Here is a 20,784-nt window from a genome sequence, read left to right as displayed (position 1 = left end):
GGCCTTATATGGAATGAGTATTATTTTTTTGAACATCTTGAAAACAACTGAACACGCAAAGTTGTACGTATGTTCTCTCTACATACTTTGTTTTACTAACTTCCAGGTTGTGTTTGGGAAGGATTTACCGCCATGTGAGGAAGACTTTCCCCTCTTCCCGCTAGGAAAAGCTCACATCTGCCTATGTTGCTTTTAACATGATCATACAGCTACGTCATCTGTTGGAGCGAGTCCAGAGAAGACCACAAAGATGGTCAGAGAGCTAGAGCACCTCCTATACAAGGAAAGGCTGAGAGAGTTGGGGTCTTCAACCTGGAGAAGAGAAGGTCTCTGGGGAGACCTTATAGCAGCCTTTTAGTACTTAAACAGCAATTACAGGAAAGCTGGGGAGGAGCTTTTTGTCAAGGAGTGCAGTTATATTATGACAGGTATTGTTTTAAGCTGAAAGAGGGGAGATTTAGATCAGATATTGGGAAGAGGTTTTTTATTGTGAGAGTGATGAGGCACTGGAACAGGTGGCCCAGAGAAGTTGTGGATGCCACATGCCTGGAGGTGTTCAAAGCCAGGTTGGATGAGGCTTTGAGCAACCTCATGTAGTGGTTGGTATCTGCCCATGGCAGGGGGATTGGAACTGAATGATCTTCAAGGTGCCTTCAACCAAAACCATTCTGTTGGTTCTATGATTGACTTTTTTGGTATAACTGTCCTTTTACTTGTTTTGTTCTGCTGGGTGCAAAGGTGTAGAGGGGAAATTTTATGTCCTGTCAAACCAGTCAGGAACTATCAATTCATGAAGTTGCTTTTGATTTTAACTGGAAGACTCGCAAGCATGCTGTTTGACCAGCAGTTTCTACAGGCTAAGGGTACAGAAAAAAACCAGCAATGTTACTCAGTTATTCTGGAAAAGGGAAGAGCTATTCTACTGCAAGCTGATGTGTTTTGAAGGCTTCTCTTTGCCAAGCTAGCGGAATTTCGAAGTTTCTGTGGTATTGTGTTTTTTTGCAAGCATCTATTGGATTGTGTCTCAGGAGCTTTCTGGAGAACAGATCAGACTCCTGAAGGGTGAATGGAGCACAACTGGCAGTCCAGAGGTGCATTTCTACAGCTGTGTAAGCTGTAGAATGGCCAAGGGCCTAGCAAACAGTATGGCTTGTGGATATCTTTACAGAACTTGCTGTGGCAGAAGATAACACAGCAAATGAGACTAAGATGACCAGAGAATTTGCTAAGGGCTACAGGGGCTTTTTGGGCATCAATTTCTGTAGAGAATAAAAGGTCAAGAAAAAGAGAATGAAGTACAATCCATGCATTTCAGGAGATAGAACGATTCCTCCTTCTTCACTGGAAAGACCTGGTGGTCGTGGTAGGAAAGCTGGAGGCAAATCTGTGGTTCTGACCTAGGTGATTCATTGCCTTGTCATTGAGCCCTGCAAACACCTGAATGAAGGTGTTGCCATGTATATGTCGAGCTTGCTGTTAGGAGCGAGAGATTTAACTGGGGGAATTTAATGGAAAAGAGCCTTTATGTGACCCGTTTCATCCTGTTTCTCTACAAACTTTATTCCGCTTACATTTAGGAAAAAATCTCCACACTGACGCTGCAAACATCTGGATTGCCTGTCTCCTTCAGCAGGCTCAGAGATCTGTTGATGCTGCAATGAGAAGAATAGATGTAGTCTGTGGAAGCTGCAGAGAGTTAATCCATACTGAACAGGCACGCACACACAGAGACAGACACACAACAGGGGACTGGAGATCTGTTGTGAAGATTTTCAGAGAGTCACAGAAGGGTTTGAGTTTGAAGGGATCTTTGAAGACCGTCTAATCCACACCCCTGCCATGGGCAGGGACCACCTAGTGCTTCTCACAGAAATGCAATCATAGAATCACCAGGTTGGAAAGGACCCACTGGATCAAATACTTTATTAATGTCCACTCCAAGGTTGTTGAGACCTCCTGGACTGTTCGGGATATTTTACTATTTATGTGGCACCATCAACAGCAATGTAATATTGCAGAAGTGAAAAGTTTACCTTCCTTTAATTTAACAAATGCAATAATTATTCATTTCTTATATTAAGCAGCTAAATTTACCATTTTTTTAATTAGAACTGTATAACTGGTGTCATTTTAAAAAATCACACGCATAGATCCAATTTAGTAAGTTGCTTTTCCATACAGCCTTCTTTTGAAGATGCATGTTACTGTTTACTGAAGAAAGAGAGCTCTGGGGAGAAATAAACCATAAATTGTGCCACACAGACCAGTCCTGCTCTTACCTTCTAACCCATTTGTGCTTAGCATCCTGGTTTTTATAGGAGTAGCAGCCTACCCCGTGTTCTTAGAAAAGGGATGTTTTCAGACCTGAGCCAATGTATCTTTGAAAAGATGATGCTTTTACATGGTGCATCCATACACACAGGTGCAATTAGCCCAAATGGGGGTCATGATAAGGACAGGGAGAGATCATTCACTGTTCACCGTCAAGGGCAAAAAAGACTTCACATGGGGAAACCGGTTTAATTTCTTACCAATCAAATCAGAGTAGCATAATGAGAAATAAAAACTAAATCTTAAAACACCTTCCCCCATTTCTTCCCAGGCTCAACTTTACTCCCAAATTCTCTGCCTCCTCCCTCTGAGTGGCACAAGGGGATGGAGAATAAGAGCTGTGGTCAGTTCATCACGCGTTTCTACTGCTCCTTCCCCCTTGGGTGGAGGACTCCACACACTGTGCTCCTCCTCCAGTGTGAGGTCCCTGCCGTGGGAGAGAAAGATCTTCATGAACTTCTCCACAAGAGTCCTTCCTGTAGGGTGCAGTTCATCACGAGCTACTCCCCTATGGATCCCTTCCATGGAGTGCAGTCTTTCAGGAACAGACTGTTCCAATGAAGATCCCACGAGGGTCACAAGTCCTGCCAGCAAACCTGCTCCAGTGTGGGCTTCTCTCTCCACAGGCCCACATGTTCTGGCATCTTCTCACAGAAGCCACCCTTGTAGCCCCTTTGCTACCAAAACCTGAGGCTGCCACCCTGCAAAGCCCGACCCACACACGGCCCTGTTGATTTGCAGAACCTTTGATTCATTGCAGGACTGAGTCTGAAATGCTTCCACATTTCACTGTGAAGTGAAATTCACAGACTTTGCCAATAGGTTTAATTAGTTTTTCAAGGTTGTATATTTATAGGAAAATTAGTTTTCTACCAAGTAGCTAATAACAACTGCCACAAAATGGTTTAAAATGATGCTTTGCACCCAAGGAAAACAAATACACTGTAAGTACAATGGAGAGGTTTCCAAATGCAATGGTAGCTGAGTCATTCAACAGTAGTGGCTCTACGTTAACCCGAAATTGCACTTTGAAAGCTTTTGTTGAAGTTATTAATTATGCTGAATGAGGACGATTTCTTTTTATAGTGGAATGAAAACCACCACCACAACAAAAAGTAACATTTATTATCTTGTTCAATCTTTCTTATATGGGCTGGGAGGAAACAGATGGGGACTGTGATAGCATGCGGAGATGCTTCAGACTAACCCTTGCAGTGTTGAACAAGGTGAGAAGCAGGCAGACATCTGAAAAGCATCGCAGAAGTCAATAGCAAATGTCAGTTGGGATTTAGATCGCTGTCAGACACTGTCATTCTTGCACTTCCTGAAACACCACGTTCCAAAGGATTTGTTTTATAAATACGGCCAGTCTCAACACTGTCTGCGAGGACTCTCAGGGGTGTGATCACAGGCTCCCACCGCTGAGCTGAGGCTGATCTGCAGCAGTGCCAGTAGAGGGCAGAGGCTTCCAATACATTGGGGAGCATTCCCTATTGCCCAGAATATATAACTGTGTTCTCTTTCTCAGTGAGGATTTTAATTGTGCCGCAGCCTCTGCTGAAAGGTTCATTCTCCTTTCTTGCATTATTGCCCACAGTCCAAGCTTTCTGGCTTTTCTGACACCAAATGCTTGCAGCCTATTTTGTGCACCACTTCCAGAAACCCTTCTGTTTCAAACAAAATAAAACAAAAAACAACAAAACCCAACAAACAATAAAAACACAATTAAAACAAACAAGAAAAAAAGAAGCCAAGGCTGTGATGTGAGTCCCACAGCTGGGTGTAGCTTTGCTGTTGACATGTTATCAGCAAGTGCATTGTCAATCAATATTCTGGACACAATACGAAGGTAAATGGATAATTTAACTTCTGTACTGCATGTAGGGGTTAAAAGAATTTCATAATCAAACCAAAATAACCAGCATCTATTCAGACCAGACTAGTATTAGCAAAGAGATGGAATTTGGAAACATAAAATTTAATTACTATGGGGTTTTGAATGTGAACATTTTACCTGATTTGCCTGTGAAATGAAGGAACAGATAATATTAAAACAGTGGTTTTTAGAAGGGAGCAAGAAGCAACAATCCACATGCCTGCCATTTCTGTAGTTTATTATTAATTACCCAGTGCCTCCTGTAAATAGGAACTACACCACTAATCACAGTATTTTCCTTGTATGAACTTCCTCCTAAATACTGTTATTAAGACTGTATTAGGGCATTCTTATAAATGAAAAGCATGGAAAAACCTTAAGATTGGAGATTCTGGTTTCTGCTCCTGTTTCAGCTACTGGTCTGCTGGAAGATTTTAAATACATCTCTGTATCTGTTCCTTATATCCCAAATATGTATGAGACCATTTTAAAGTGCTTTGAGATCTACTGATGAAAATCAGATCATATGCGTGAAATACAATTCTCTTTCTGTGAATGCAATAATAGAAGCTCAAAATAACCTCTTTTGTCGTTGTTCTTATTGAAATTAATGTAAAGTTGTGACCACAAGCCAAAGTTGTATCACTTTGCCACTAGTCATATTTGATGATTTGCAAAAGAAGTACTATACCAAAGATTACCTCAGCCAAGTAACTTGAATGTTGTTTTCCTGTGCATCTGGTAGTAGGTAGTAGTAGTTTCTATTCAGCACAACAGGCACTAATTTTTCAAGAATATCGTAATTGGAATTTAAAAATACAATGCTGTTTATAATTTTGAACAAGCCACTTACTCTTCTACCAATGTATCCTTATGTCTCAGTGAGACAGGGCTTAGGAAATAATACAAATGGGCCCCGGATTAGATTCTGGATCCACACAGTTAGATTTTTATTTAAGCTCATATACAAATGTCACTTAGAAGAAAAGTCTCTTTGACTCCCAAGAAGGTATTTTTTCCAAATTATGAAGATCTTTCTTTCTCATATGCTCAGAGTCTCATTTTTTTTTTCCATTCCCTATGTGAAGAATGACCAGACTCATCAAATGCCAGCTGCTAGTTACCAAAACCAGCTCACACACTCCTAGACAGCATGGCATAGCTATGCATGCCTGAAATAAGTGCTTTGTGCATACGATGTTGCACTGATCCGAGAAAGCAGTCCATAGTGCAGCAGGTGTTAATGACCTACTTTTATCTACATAACCTGACGAACAGCTTTAACTCGACTAATTTTTGTGAATAACAAACTTTCTTCCTCATTAAAACTCCCCACTCCCTCAACTTCCTGCTTGCAAATTTAGGCCTATCTTCAACCGAAGTGTTACCCTGCAAACTTTTGCACCATCTGTATAGCTCGCATATAGGGAAACGCTATTAGCAATATGAGGCTACACAGACGCATAAAAACATGTGCCTACCCCCTCCGCAGTCTCAGCTTCCCTTATTTTCCCTGTAGATTACAGTCTCGCAGCCCAAATTTCCTCAGAGAGGTGTCAGGCAGCATGGGAGGTTGTGGTGCTGCATGTCTAATGTGGGTTTTTTTTTTGCTTCACCTTACCTCCTGGTTTTCCTACTGCTCTGTTTCTTGGTGCCCCCGGCCCTGGTGTAGAACATCCCTGAGTACCCCACATTGGGGCATGCCTGTGGGTACCACTGCTGCTGCCCAGATGTGGGGTGCCTGCAGCCCTCTTCATAAATGCACTTACCCCATTTAAGCCCTGCTTCGAGGGTGTCCCCAAGCTGCTCCAGTGTCTTTCCTGAATTTCAGCCGGGCACCGCATGGTAGCCTGCCTTGCCATGGTTTTGGTGCACAATGGGTTCATCACCCAGAGGTGTCTGAGCTGGACACTGGGCAGCCTCTGCGACTCACAGCTCTCTGTCACTGTTCTGAGGTTAAGCACAGAAAAATATGGTGAGCGAGGACTGGAAAAAGAACCAGCTTGGGAGGGAAATTGAGTAAAAAAGGTAAGTTTGCATTGGGCTTTTGCTGTCTTGTTGTGGGTTGGGTTGAAAGACTTGTCTGATGTCACTGCAGGCACACACAATGTTCCTCTGCAGAGAGGCTTTGTCTTCATTGCGCTGGTGGAGAAAAAGAGCATAACTCATTCTTAGCATGCAAACAATTTGAATGCTGTCAAAAAAAGCATGGAGATTATGTGGAAGATATATGGGGAGGAAGGATGTGTTATTAAACATGTAAGAAGTGTTTAGCTGGCATGCAGTCATGTATTCTCTTCTGGGCTGTGAGCACACATTACCAGCTCATATCCAGCTTCCACCACACCCTCAAGTCCCTCTTCTGAGGACTGGTCAATCTCTTCATCTCCCAGCCTGTATTGATAATGGGGGTTCCCCTGACCCAGGTGCAGGACCTTGCACTTGCCCTTGTTGAACCTCATGAGGTTCACATGGGCCCACTTCTTGAGCTTGTCCAGGTCCCTCTGGGTGGTATCCTGTCCCTCAGGCATGTCAATCACACCTCTCATCTTGGTGTCGGTTGCAACCTTGCTGGTGATGCAATCAATCCCATTGTGTCATTGATAAAAGAGATTAAATGGTACTGGTCTCAACACAGACCCTTGAGGGACACAACTGGTCAGCGATCTCTGTGTAGACATTGAGTTATTGACCACTACACACTGGGTACTACCATTGAATACTCAATACTTTCTATTCAGAAAGAGACACTAGGTGCATCTGCTGTTAAGTACCTCTGCTACAACAAAATTAGTTGAATAAACACATTCAGGATTAAGGCTTTCTAAAAGCTGTGGCAAATTTGAGTTACATTCAGTCACTTGATGCATTAATTTCAGCTGAACTGTAGTCAACGGGGAATAGATGAAAAGAGCGCAATTGCTTTGTGCATGGCTGCATTGTGTGGATCTCATGCAGAGACTCTGAATGCAGCTAAACATGTCATGATTAGGAAAATTCTTAATGTTTAGGGGTTTTTTTCCTATAATGATTTCTCACAGATAGTGGTATTTACAGGGCAATTTTGAAGTTCAGCAGTAAAACAGGCGATTGATCTGAAGTAGTTTTGTTCTACTTACTCATTGTTAAACTTGTTATTCTTTGCCCTATTAATTTTTTTTTTGAGATCTCAATCAAAAACGCTTTATGTGAGGCATTATCCCAGCCACTGTGATTATAGGTTGCTTTGGATTGCTGAGCAAAGTGGAACTGTTAACAAGAGAGGCTCTCTGGTGTGGGAGAACTCATGCTAGAGCTTTAGAGCACAGTTTATTCTAATGGAGAGTAAGTGGGAGCAGTACTGAAGGACTGTGATAAGAAGATGGAGATAAAATAGGTAAGTGAAATGAGAAGAGCAAACATGGATATGAGGGAAACTACTCTTCAAATTGAAAACGAAAATACAAGCCAAGAATAGCAGTGTACCGCATGAAGCAGAGCTGTGCAGCTCCCGTTTTCTCTTTAACAGAGCAAACCTACAGTTGTACTAGCATTAATTGATGGGATTTGGTGTGAAGGTATCAACATCATCAGTGTTGTAGGTGAAGGTGCAAAACATGGGTTTATGGTTAAAGAGGAAAAAAAAGGTTGAAAGGTGAATTTTGCTTTACGGATTCACCAGAGCAGGAATGAATATTAACAAAGTATTTTCTTCTCGGTCTTGCTTCTTTCTGGGTTATGGGAACCAAGACTCTGTGTGTACTTCATGCAGTCATGAAAAAAATCAACTACCTGAGTTGATCTCCAATACAGTGGAAATGATCAGCCAGGTGATAGAACAGTGTATCTGTTTCACTCAGAAAAGAGAACAATTTAACCCCTTATTTGTATATCCTGAACAAACAAGGCTGTCTCCTGTGGCTAACTTCAGAAACCAACCCTCCTGGTAGTAATGCAGGTCTCCCACATATGTGTGATGAACTACACGATCTGCGTTTCACACATGAGCAGAATAGTCCACCATTTTGGTGGGAAGTTTCTCCAACTCTCTTTTGCTTGTACCAGCAGTTGGAATACCAGTAACATCATTGCAGAAATTAAAAATGTGCTTCTCTTCGCTGTAGGCATCTTCTGTCATGCCAAGCAGTTACAGTTTCTGTGGAGAAACTATAGGTATAAGGAGTACTTAGTGGAAAGAGTGGATAAGAAAGAGAAAATAATGACCAAGATAGGGACACCATGACCTAAAAAGTTAATTGGCTAATGGGGAGGTGTGTGTAAAATAGCAGATAAAGTGTAGGATAATTCTGGAGCTAAAAGACAAATCCACCTCTACAGTTTTCCAGCACAGCTTTTTCCCACCTTCTTCTTGGCTATATCCAGGTTATATATTTAATTAATAGCACCCTCCCCATCATGTCACTTACTTGTGCCCAACTACCTCTGTTTCTCTGCATCCCACTTTTGTTTTAAGGAATGCAAGAGATCCAATCCAACCTCCCTTCAATTCTTCCCACTTTGCAGAAGACATTCAGATAACTTGTCATAACCAGAAGGAGGAAAGACTCTGGACATAGCTATCAATGCTTCACTGCTTGCGTTGTTGATGAAACTGGCATTTTGAGTTGTTAATGCCTTGAGAAGAATGTTCTCCACTGCTACGAGCTTAATAACCTGAAGCTGTGAAATGCTTCATGGCCAGTGCAGCGAAAATGAAACTACAAAATGTCCAGTTTGTTGCTACTCGCCACAGCTGATCTTATGATATCGGGAGCTCTGTCTGTGTAGCTGTTTGGAGTCATTATTCAAAAGCCAAATTTTCGTTTATGAATTGAAAAATTAATGTTGAAAAACTAAATGTTTCCCTTGTAAAATTTTGGCAATCAAATGTTTCTTGTCAAATGAACAAGTGTAAGACAGAGAAAGTTTATCTTACAAGTTTCAATACAGATTGATTTAATAGAGGTTTAGTGATCTCCACTGTCACCCAGTCCAGCCAGATATTTCAGACTGGAATACAGATGAGTGTTAAATTAACTGAGGTTTGGCAAGAATATAGGCGTCGTAGGTCAAGGTTCAGCCTGAGCTATTTACTCTACTTGGAAACAGTTAAAACAAATAATAATAATGCATCTGTAATCTTCTTCCCTAAAATGTCCCTCAGAGCTTTAGACTGGTTAGAAAGGAATAGCACCAAAGAAAGTATGCTTATTCAGTTAATTTTATTTCAGTTACAGTTCTCAATAAGTGTTTCAAATTAGTGTATCTGCTTCTGTCACAGTTAGTATAGCTCTTCCTTGCTGTTCCAGTACTTGATTTTTAAAATCTTTCCCAAATTTCCCATTTTTGCTCAGTTTTGGAAACAGGATGCCAAGAGAGATGTACTTTGGGTTTGGCGTAATACATTCTTCTTGCATCTTTTGCATTTTTACAGCTCGCTGCTGAACTAGTTTCAACCTGGACATGAGAATAAGGCTCTGGTCATTAGACCTCTGAGGGTGTGGAACAGTCTTCTCAGTAGGATTAGAGAAGGGCAAAATACTGCCCTGTGTTCAAGAAGAAGCTGTTGAATTTATAAATATTATATGAAGGGCAAAGCTTGCTAATACTAGGAGCTTTCTTCATTCCAGTGAATGGTCCACAATGGTCTGCTCCTTGGGAGTTTATTTTGCACCTCTGGAAACCATGAATAAGGCTTTTTAAAGATGACAAGTGCTGGCAGTGGAGATAGTTACAGTTTGCCTTTCTCTTGAGGATAAAGGGGGAAGATATAGTCATTTGATGGAAGATGTCGAGAGTAATGGAAATTACAGATTGAAAATCATTTATGTGGGAAACAGATTTTACATCTCTCAACTTCTATTAACGAGTGTCACATTAATGCACTATCATCTAAATACATCATGGAAGCAAAGGATATGAGAAAGGCTGTGCACTAGCAGTGACCTACATCCTGGGGCATCCCAAAGCCGCAGCAACGTCAGACAGGATCTTCAGACTGGCTATTATAACTGTCAACAACTTGATTTATAGTTGGCTGAAGAAAAGACTAAAAAGCCAGCATTTCCATTAACATGTAGTGTGTTAGACACACATACAGGGGAAAAAAGCAAAATAAAGAAAGAAATCAGCAGCACTGAAGTTTTAATTAAATAATGAATTACTTTTAAATAATGAAACTGCTTTTAATGAAATCAAAAGTGCATATTTTTGAAATTCGAGAAAATAGAAATTAATTTTATGTATATTACATTAACCTGTGTCAAACAGCTTTCAAAAGCTCTTCTTTCAGGTAGGGAAAAACCTGTCCTCTTCCTGTACTTCTACTTAATGCATTTGGTGCTGGAACAGGCTGCCCTGGGAAGTGGTTGAGTTACCATCCCTGGAGTTAAATAGAGGACGCGGAGATGAAGTCCTTAGGGACATGATTTAGAAGTGGGCAGTTATGGCTGATCTCGATGATCTCAAAGGTCTTTTCGAACCAAGTTATTCTACGATGCTATAAATATATACACATAAAAGAAAACAATAAGAAATTTAAGTCAGAGGAAAGTTTGCTGCACATCTTTTTCTTCATTTTACGAAATGGAGGAAATATGGAAAATGTGATAAAAACCTCAAATAGTTAATGAGGAATTTAATTGTGCCTAAACTGAATTTGCTTTTCTATCAGAAACGTAGATGGAAAAATTCCCATCTGTTTACCAAGAAGTGCTGAAACTTGTCTTTTGAGCTAATTACTGATTCTGAACTAGTTGAGAAAAAATTATAAAATGCTTTTCTTCTTTATTTCAAAAGATTAATTATGTTTAGGATGTGATTTCCCCCCTCCATGTCATAGGAGGAAGACAGTGATAGGGATTAATATATTGACATAGGATCCAAATGCTCTTCCAGTCTACATTTTTTCTAAAAGTACACTTTATCTGAATTTTAACAATCCAAAAACTGCATGAAATATGAAGTCATTGTGCATTTACGATCTGCTAAGCATGAAACACAAGCAAAAAATACTGAACAAACATTTTTGTTTGCATAATAAAAATATCGTGCCAAATTAAGGCAAACTTAACAAAGTCATTATTCAGAGTAGATAAAAATACTAGTTTTCTTATATTCACCCAGCAGCATAATGCTATACAGTCTCTGTCTTGAAGATCTATCATCTTGCGTTCCAACTCCATGCATTCCTTTTTATTACTTTATACTTCTGACAGGGTTTACATAAAGCTTTTCCATTTTTCCACCAGCATTACTGCATTCTTCAAATGGTAGCAAGATCAGTAAGGGTAGTAGCAGGTTCCCTACATTCACTGAACTTAAGTGTTTCTCTTTGCTGTTCAGTGTTGTTAGCCATCATCTGGCAAAGATTGCACATCATCGAGCTTTATGAGACAGTGCTTTTATTTCACTGACTCCAAAATCATTTGTCTTCTCATTGACTTTTGTCAACTAAGGAACTCTGAGAAAGGAGAAGGGAAGAAAGAATGGATAAGAGTGGATATTGGTGGGTTGCTTTTTCTAGTAAGAGGGATTAATGGAGTAAAACCTCTTGCAGAATCTATGCAGACAAAAAGGATTTATCCACTTTACGCCACAAGAATTTTTAACTCTTAGGCTTATGAATGTTCCTTCAATTTGCTTGAGAAAGGAATGGTGTTTTGCCTTTCTTGTGGTAGATACATGGAAGCTTAGGTATAGACAGCATTGTTTTATACTAAATTTAAAAAATATTTAGCCAGGCTTAATAGGCGCCATGCAGCCAACAGCAGAAGGTGGCTCTTTAGGATCTGAGCAAGGATGTGTTTGTCTATCCCATGACCACAGAATAAGTGAGAGGCAGCAGGGGCTCCTGCTTCTTCACGTAATCATGATTCATTACCTTTCATTTAGATGTAGACAATATTTCTGTACTTACACATCAAGAGACGTAAGTTGCTAAGGAGCATGTAGAGACACTGTATTCTGTGGAATTAGAAACCAGGAGTTTTAACTGGGTTTGCTGGTAGGCTGGACATGCAGGACCCAAAATGACTGCGTACACTAAAGACTTAATTTAAAAATTCTACCATATATGATAAGGAGGAAATAATTTCCTGAAAATATTGAATTAGGATAACAAATTTTAGTAAAACAAAAGATATGTGATATTTTCTTATTTCTCACACCTGTGGGCGTTGTACAAGTAATACGCAACTGAATATTTAGCTGCTAGCATATTAGAAAGCATTGAAACAGCAGAGCTTAACAATGAATATTCTATAAAAGTTAGTTTAATTGGTGACATAGCAAGGATTTATTTTTTTTCACTGTTTAATAAGGTAGATTGGAGTTTAATAGAGAGAGACTACACTAATATGACTCTCCCTCCCTTGTCATTAAACAGTGTTGCCCCTCTTCCTTCCCAGTAAGTTCTTGGATTGTGATCTTGTATTTGGAGGTTTAGGTATGTTGGTCATACTAGTTCCTCTGAGAATCTAAAATAACAACAACAACAACAATAATAATAATAATAATTCATATATAGAGAGGAGTTAATAACAAAGCTGGTTTGCTTTATTATTTCTCAGTTTGTTCACTTGTTTATTCGCTGTCTGTTTGGTTCTTATCCTTCCTTCCTTTCCGAAAAAGGGAAAACCTTTTTCTCTGTAGAGATATTTATTTGTTCTTGCTTAGTACAAACTGTAGGTATAGAGAGGAGAAAAATGAATGCAGTACTCCTGTCATAGAGTCAAAGACAGAAGGTCTTCAATGCTGAAATTCTCTTTATCAGACCTTTCCCTAAAAATGTAAAAATGTAAACTGTAGATTAGTGTATTTCTCAAGGAACCATTACACATCTGTTTTCTGCAGCTAGCCTGCTGTGTGGGCAATGTAGATGATAATTTTAGGTGAAAACCATCCTGAATGTGAAGTTTTGCTTGCTCTTTATTCAGAGTCTCAAATTTTGGAAAAAATCTTAATCTATGCTGTACCTAAAATAGGGGCTTATAAGGGGCTTGATGTCCTTGCTCGAGGTTATTTTGTATCCTGTGCAAATGATCCTTTGTCCTGTTAAGTGGAATTAACCAAAAGTCATCAAGGAAGGTTTGAGCAACAGAACAATTACAGTCTTAATACATACAGACCAAAGCTCTTTGTGTAGGTGTAGCTATCCTGGCGGAAGAAATCTGCATATTTTACTCCACCAAAGCCAGAATGGAGTAGCAGAGCCTGTGCTGTGGTACTTGGGCTGGTCAGGCAGTAGGTTACAAAAGGCATTGCTTTCAAACTGCTTTGTCTCCTTTACAAGCAATCAGAACAGTGTTTAGCTGGCACATGCATTGCCTTCTGGCCCTCTTGCTAGGGGACAGCTTGGGAACAGGCTGCAAGGGGGATGGATTGACCTGAACGTGGCATCCACTTTATCCCCCTGCTCGGCTGCTGCTGCTGTCTTTATGAGTCCCTCAAGTCTCTCTCCTTTCACCTGTATTTCAGATTTACTACACGTTTGCTGAATGATTGTGTGATTTATATCTGTTCTGTCCTTTAAAAAAGCAAAAAAACCCGCTTTATTGGGCTGATATATTTACCGTCTACACACTTACGTAACTTCCCTAAAAGCAAAAGAAAGCAAGTTTTCTTTTTGAGAGGGATGAGTAGATACCTGAGATCTGCAACATGAATTTCAAGAACCATGGATAATACAGGTTCTAAAAGATTCTGGTCATGATTGTTTTCTGTGATTCCTGAGGTCTGATTTTTACATTCTGCATAGAACACCTTCACTATAGGAATATGTTCTTCTATGTGACATTGTAGAAATAATGAAAATATCTGATACTGAAAATACTCTTTTTTTTTCCTTTGTCTTTACTATGAGGCCAAATAACACAAAAAACTTGTGCAAAGTGCAATATGCAAACCTACTAATGTCAGTTCAAGGAGACTGTATATCCTGAAACTTTAAGGAGGAAAAAACGATTAATAAACATTTTTCTGGTCCCTCTAAAATGATGCATTTTACTTGTTAACATACACTATCCAGTAGATGTAGCTATAGAATTATTACAGTTCTTAATGCTCTTTCTGGCACTGAAAATGCTCTTTCTGGCACTGTTGAGTGATACAGTACCATCTTAAAAATTAGACATCCAGAATAAGGTAAAGGCATAACAACATGCATAAAAATCTGACAAATGAAGGATCATCACTGATAATAAGTTAATTTGGTAGAACATCTTTCCAGACTTTTAATTGCAGAGTCATCTCTTTATACAACAGGTACAATGCTTACTCAAGTGACTAAGATTGCCAGGCACCTCTAAGCAATAAATGGCAGCAAAATAGAATGCTGATTTCATAAACACAGGAAGTTTTAATTTTCTTTTTTCTTTTGGTTGCCACTTAAGCTACTCTGTTCCTTCCCTCAGTCTGGGGACTCGACAGTGATGTACTACAATAAGTCCCTGAAGGAATAGTAATAGTGCAGTCTGGATCTGATACCTAGAGAAAGAGAAGCTAATTTTAAAATTTGCTGGCCTGTGAGATAATTAGAGGAACACATATGTACCAGTCTGCCAGTTCTGTGCCAACACTTTCTCTATAACATTGCTATTTTTTTTTTTTTTAGTATACCTCTGATTCATGATTTTTCAGTGTTATGTCAAATTTAGTTGAGTAGAAGATTTCTGCTGAGTCTAGATTGCTTGCACTACGCTCTTGTGATTTGACATAAACAGACGTTCAGGACTGAATATCTGTCTTGCCATCACTGCAGGCTTATGATGTACTCAACGATTTCAACAGAGTCTGAATTACTCTTCCTGAAGCATGCCTGCTTTCTGTTTCATGTGTTACTGACAATGTACTAAGGAAGAAAATTGCAGTCAAAAATCATGGCCATTCAAATTGCCAGTGGTTAGAGACAGTAACCGTACAAAACTTTAATTATCATGGTATGCAGAAGAAAAATTTACCCACATTTTCCCTAAAACAAAGAACAGTGTCTTGCACAATGTTACTTCTGGGCTAATGCTGAAATGAGCTTTGGAAAGTAAAAAATGAATGTAGGCTTACTACAGGAGATTTATGTATGCTGTTAGTTTCTAGGCAATATAATTATTGTCAGTTTTCTGCCTCTAGCTACTTCTTTAGCTTCTGGGAATAATGAAAGAATATGTTCAACCATGTGACATTTTTTCCTTTGCAGAGCTAACCGCTGTTTCCCTTTGGTGAATCTTGCATGTTAAAGAGCTCTCACACATTCTTCCTTGAGAATTTTGTAAAATACCATGTGATAAAAAATCATTTTACAATACTGTAGTTGGAGTGGCTTTCCGGATCACATAGGCAGCTGAGAAATCAATGTTAAGCTTGGATCCACAGGAGCACACTGCCTTAAATAAACTGCAAGTCAAAAGATGCAATCCCTTTACTTTGTAGAGAGCTGCAGAGTGACCATATGATAGATGGGTTTGATTCACGATGGCAATGCAGTGCATAGTCGGTTCCTTCAGAAAATTATTTACTAGATGCACACTTGCTTCCATTTCCCGCTTATTGTCCTCTCTTTACACAGTTAGCCTGAAATGATCCCAGATCATACAATCTAAATGTCTGTCCTTACATCAGACTAACATCTGACTCTGAGAGCTGGTGGAATTAGTGTACTGTAAAGTTATAGATTGGAAGATGTTTGGTGTTTACCTATTTCAGAGAAGCAAGACTGCATTTTCCAATTTGTGATCTTGATCTTGATCAGGAGACCAGATATTTTCTAAACATCTCCTTAATGCTTTTTAAAATTAAACTACACTGAGGATTTGTCTTGTTTTTTAATTCTGTGATGCTGTGAGAAATGACTAAATAAATCCATGGTGCTGTGATTCAAATGTGCAAAGTCTTGTAGGTACAAGTAGTGTGTGGCTTTCATTACTTCTATATTCGGTCTTCTCTTCCTTATGTGGCCATGACCTTTGGATCAAAATACTCACAGAGGTCTATTTGCAACTAATAACCCATGTTTGTATTAGGAATAGTGTTCTGGCCTGACTGCTTTGTTGATTTCTAGTAAGAAAGGAAAAGCATATATCTTTTGTAGTCTGGAGTTGTGCAGAAGGTGATGTGGTCGGTACCTTCTGAGGTCAGAGCAACTGGTTTCAGCCTCTGACTGTAGAATTAATGATGACCCTACTTCATGGGAGGGGAGCAAGGGAAAAATACCTTGTAAAAACAACAGTTACTTATTATGTATAAGAATGGTAGCTGAGGGCTTTATTTTGATCTGGATTTTTTTGTTTGAGGTATGTAAGAGATTGACTTAATCTCTTTTATTTCTGCTAGGAAGTAGCTATCTTTTCATTTCTAGGTAATTTAAGTCACAATCTAGGAACGCGATCAAAACATTGTGAGAAATAGAAATATGTTCTTAAAACTTTTTTCAAATTTTGTGAAAAAAGATCTGTCTAATTTTTTTTATATTTGTAATTTTATGGGGAATTATAAAAATGTCTATAATTGATACAAATTAAAGTGCTAAAATATAGAAATTTGCCAACATTTTTCCAGTTGTTTTAATAAGACCTGACTGAAAAATAAAAAGTTAGGTCAAAATCAGGCAAAGTATCCCAAAAATTTATTTAAATATTAAGGTTATCGTGCTGTAGAGTAAATGTCATAGAATCATAGAATGAGTTGGGTTGGAAGAAACCTTAAAGATCATCCAGTTCCAAGACCTCTACCATGGGCAGGGACACTTCCCACTGGACCCACAGAACTTTGCGATTGGTAATCATAAAGCTTTTATGCTTAACAGACTAAATAGCCAAAAAAATGTTTTAATTATGTTATACCTGCAATGCACTGACACTTGGAGTGCAGACACAGCATCAATGCTAAAAAGGCTCTGATAGCTTAACACAACAAATGTAAAAGTAATGTTGTGGGTGAACATATTTGGTGTGTCAGTGGATTACTGCATCAGACATTTGCGCAGGTTCTTAGTTCCGGTTTAGGTCCTTAGAGGAAAAAGAGAAGGATTTGACTGAAGACAACACCTATTTCTGTATATCACAAAGTTATCAGGCTCATTAATAGGATTTCTTTTCCTCGGTAAAAGGGTGCGTTAAACCAGGATTAAAATGTACTATACGGAGTTCTTTTAAGATATTTGTGCAGTAGCTACTAAAGCCGTTATTAGAGATAATGAGATTAATAATAAAAGGATAAGGTCCATTTGGTCAGCCACACAAGGTGAAGCTTAGTCTATATGTTTTTATGAGAACTAGACAAATGCTTCAAGGGATTATTAAATAATGTTTAGATGCTACTGTAACTAGTAGTGAATATATAGCAGCAAAGCTCAAGAGGTGTCTAACCTGGGCAGAAGTTAGCTCAGAAACTCTGAATTTAGTCATCTCTGTGGGTTGTCTACACTGAAATAATGGTTTTAGGAAAAAAAAGGAAAAAATATTTAAACAACAAGCTTTCAAAATGCCTTTCCTACACATAGAATACATAGAGTATGTATATGTATTTAAAGAAGCATGGGAAAACTGAGAAAAGGATGCTTTTTTTGAAGAGTTTTGAAAGTTTACTTTCATATTGTAAAGCTTTTCTTACAGGCATTTTTGCATACTGTAGTTATTTACAGCTGCTTTGTGAGGCTTGTGAATGAAATACAAATTCAAGCAGATGCTTAAACTACTGAATTAAGCCCTATTGAATCTGAATAAGTACAGGCTTATATTTAGGCTGTATTCTGCATAACGATACTTCAAAAAGGTCTGATATTATCTGGTTTGTTGAGTCCATGTTACAAAAATTTGGCACTGATTCCAAGAAAAGAACTTTCGCTTCCTTTTGACTTGCTCCCATGCAACACGCACCTTCACTATACATATGGAAAAAGGAGAATTTGCAGGACTGATCTAGCTCTAACATTCTAACATTTGTTTGTTGCTTCCATTTCATCCAGGCTGCATCATTTTCCTGATCTAGTTACAAACTCGGTCCACCGAAGGTGGAGTGGGTTGAATTGAGATGGTCCATATGCCAGAATGCAGGACAAGAGTATTTTAAATCATTGTTGCTGCTCTGATTTGTGGATAACACAACAGTTGTAACAAGAACTGCTTTCCATGATATACCAGAGGAGGGCTACACAGTGAATTCTCACTCAACTCCACAAAAGTAATTTTATGTACTGGCTCCAGCTCAGCTTGCTTCTTTTGCAGTAGTGGTGGAGGTATGATTCAGCTGCTTCTCAGGAAACAAGGAACATGATAATCAATACAAGATCTCTCACTGAAATCGAAAAATGTTTTGCAGATTGGATTCCAACGTGAATAGCCTTGTGCTGCATTGCTGCAAATACCTCCAAGAGGCAGTGTTTGAAGCTGACTGCTTGAACCAGGAGATGATAAATTTTAGCGACAATTGTGAAGGTTGATCAGGGCACGGAATGAACTGGGCTTTGTTTAGAAACAAGCACCTACCTCCACTCTTCCCTGACATTCCCACAGCAGCTGAATAATCTGATGATAGACCACTGAAACTTCTAATTCTTCCTTTCCCCTTTTAACATTTGAAATTGTTAGCTGCTGTATCTGTGGAGCTAAAAATCGCCAAACTTGAACATGAATTGAGATGAAGTAAAACAGAGATGTCAGAGAAAGCCTGGAATAATAGGTCTGAGAAGGGTGAATTGCCCTATGTCCCTGTGGGCTCTGCCTGGAACAGTTTCATGGACCTATTGGGATTCTTTTATGTGTGTACTGGAGTAACACAGTGCAGGTAACATAGCTCTGAGGAACTGACTTTTGCCTGTCTTGAGTGTGCTATCAGGAACACCAGAGAATTAAGTAGCTGACATTAAGTCCTTTGTTCAAGTTACAGAACCCACCATAGCAGTTCATTATTGGTTGCAAAAGCCAGCCTTGTCTTTTTTGATGTCAGTGAAACTGAGACAACTTACAGGGAAGTGGGAAATAGTGAGTTATATACTAGAGTATTAGCTGAGAAACTGCTGCATACAGCTAATTAAAATGTCATGAAATTCTTTAAATATCTGATAATACGATTTTTATATGTCATATTAAGACAATAACAAATTGTTTGAAAGTCAAACAATTTTTAGAGTAAATTTTTCAGTTCCTTATACATTTTTTTTGTTAATGAAAGAATGTAATGATTAAAAATGCAACTATTTTAGGCTCTGAAATTAAATTATGTCACCTGATATAGTTATCATAGAATATTATTCTGTCATTAATGCCTAAAAGCTTTACTGTAGTAAATTTCCAGTAGTAATGAGAGTTTGTAGATTATGATGCTCTTTTTATTTATTGTAGTCCAGCCATGTGATATGCTGTTTTGTATTTGAAAATCCATTTTGCAAAGTGTTAGGAGTGCGCACAGAAAATTTCATTTCTTGATTAGTTTCCCACATAGCTTTAATGATATTAAAGTATCAGCTTTTTTTCTTACATTATAGTTTTTTCTCTGTATATTCTTGCTATGATCCTAGCAGCTGCTAGCATCTACCACCTGTGGCAAAGTCTGTTTGTAACAAATATTACACTCTATGATCTTCATTTAGGATGTGCTAAAGGTATTCCTTACAGCATCAAATCTAATAGTTTCACCAAAGTTTTATTATCATAAAATCTCAGAATCACAGAATGGTTTGAGTTGGAAGGGACGTTAAAGATCATCCGGTTCCAACTTCCCTGCCATGGGCAAGGACACATCCCACTAGATCAGGCTGCCCAAGGCCCCATCCAACCTGGCCTTGAACACCTCCAGGGATGGGGCAGCCACAACTTCCCTGGGCAACCTGTGCCAACTAACTTGTTATCATTAACTTGTTTTTTATAAATCTTAAATTATAATCTTTTTAATGTGTGTGTCTTAGGCTTCCTGATTGTATAGTGACATAATTTGTTTCAGACATCAATTTGACTTCTCCCAGAAGAATCCATTATCCCCTGAGTTCCGACTTTGAGAATCTTCATCTTCAGTCTTATCCCGAACTGATATTTGTAAAAGTGTCTTTGGAGACAGTTTCATGAAGTCAGTGCTCTTCCTGTAGGACACGTAATCTTGCATAGTTAGATAAAAGTACTTTTGGTAAATAAATAGCGATGTATGTCATTTAGAAGATAGGAAATCTAGAAAACTCATAAAGAATCCAAGAAAAATAAAGGAGAACCCCAAAGCTAATGATAATGAGGAGTCAGAGAAATCCTAGTTGTGTTATAGATCCATTACTAACTGGAAGTAAAGAAATCATTAATAATGATATAGAAGATGTAGAAATATTCAGTAAGAGTTTCTGTTTTGTACTTGGAAGGTCACATGTTTGCATTCTATGAGGATAAGATAGCTCTTTTCAGGGCATAGATAATCACTAAAGGATAAACACTTTTAGAGTTACAGATAATTTGTACCAAACAGTCTTTAAAGAACTAGAAAGACATCTGGCATGCTGGTAATTTTCAATATATCTTGAAGTACTAGATGTGATGCAGAAGAGCGAAGAGAGAAAATGTAAATGTTAAAAAGAAGAAGGACAAATTGGATGACGCAGTCAATGGTAGTGTGTTTAGGTAGACGGA

General features: G+C 38.7%; 1 long non-coding RNA gene across 1 annotated transcript in view; it reads right to left on the bottom strand.

Moving 5' to 3' along the window:
• Positions 1–5,955: 5,955 nt before the first annotated feature.
• The window catches only part of LOC128852066 (uncharacterized), a 78,236-nt gene continuing 63,407 nt past the window's right edge, over positions 5,956–20,784 (bottom strand). The window contains exon 3 of the long non-coding RNA XR_008449676.1: positions 5,956–6,349. This is a non-coding gene — a long non-coding RNA (uncharacterized LOC128852066). The remainder of the gene's footprint in view (positions 6,350–20,784) is intronic.

This window comes from Cuculus canorus, chromosome 4 (assembly GCF_017976375.1).
Source record: "Cuculus canorus isolate bCucCan1 chromosome 4, bCucCan1.pri, whole genome shotgun sequence".
Classification (NCBI taxonomy): Eukaryota; Metazoa; Chordata; class Aves; order Cuculiformes; family Cuculidae; genus Cuculus; species Cuculus canorus.
This window is presented reverse-complemented; position numbering and strand designations above follow the sequence as displayed.